We start from the raw sequence: 324 nt of genomic DNA on the forward strand, positions 1-324 counted from the left end.
AGCGTGACACTACACGCTCGGCCTTTTATTTCTGTTACAGCAGTCAAGGAGGTAAGTGATATCTGACAAAATATATTTTTTTTTTTTGACTTTACTGATAGGGATAATTTATAGGGGATGGCATGCTCAGCATAGTCGCTATTCCTGAGCAACAGGTAGGACTACTCGACTTTCCGGATAAGCGATGACAGGCTCAGCCTAGTCGCCAGCCCTGAGCAACAGATAGGACTACTCGACTTTACGGATATAGGATGGAAGGCTCAACATAGTCGCCAGCCCTGAGCAACAGATAGGACTACTCGACTTTACGGATATGGGATGGAA

This window comes from Glossina fuscipes, unplaced genomic scaffold (assembly GCF_014805625.2).
Source record: "Glossina fuscipes isolate IAEA_lab_2018 unplaced genomic scaffold, Yale_Gfus_2 114, whole genome shotgun sequence".
Classification (NCBI taxonomy): domain Eukaryota; kingdom Metazoa; phylum Arthropoda; class Insecta; order Diptera; family Glossinidae; genus Glossina; species Glossina fuscipes.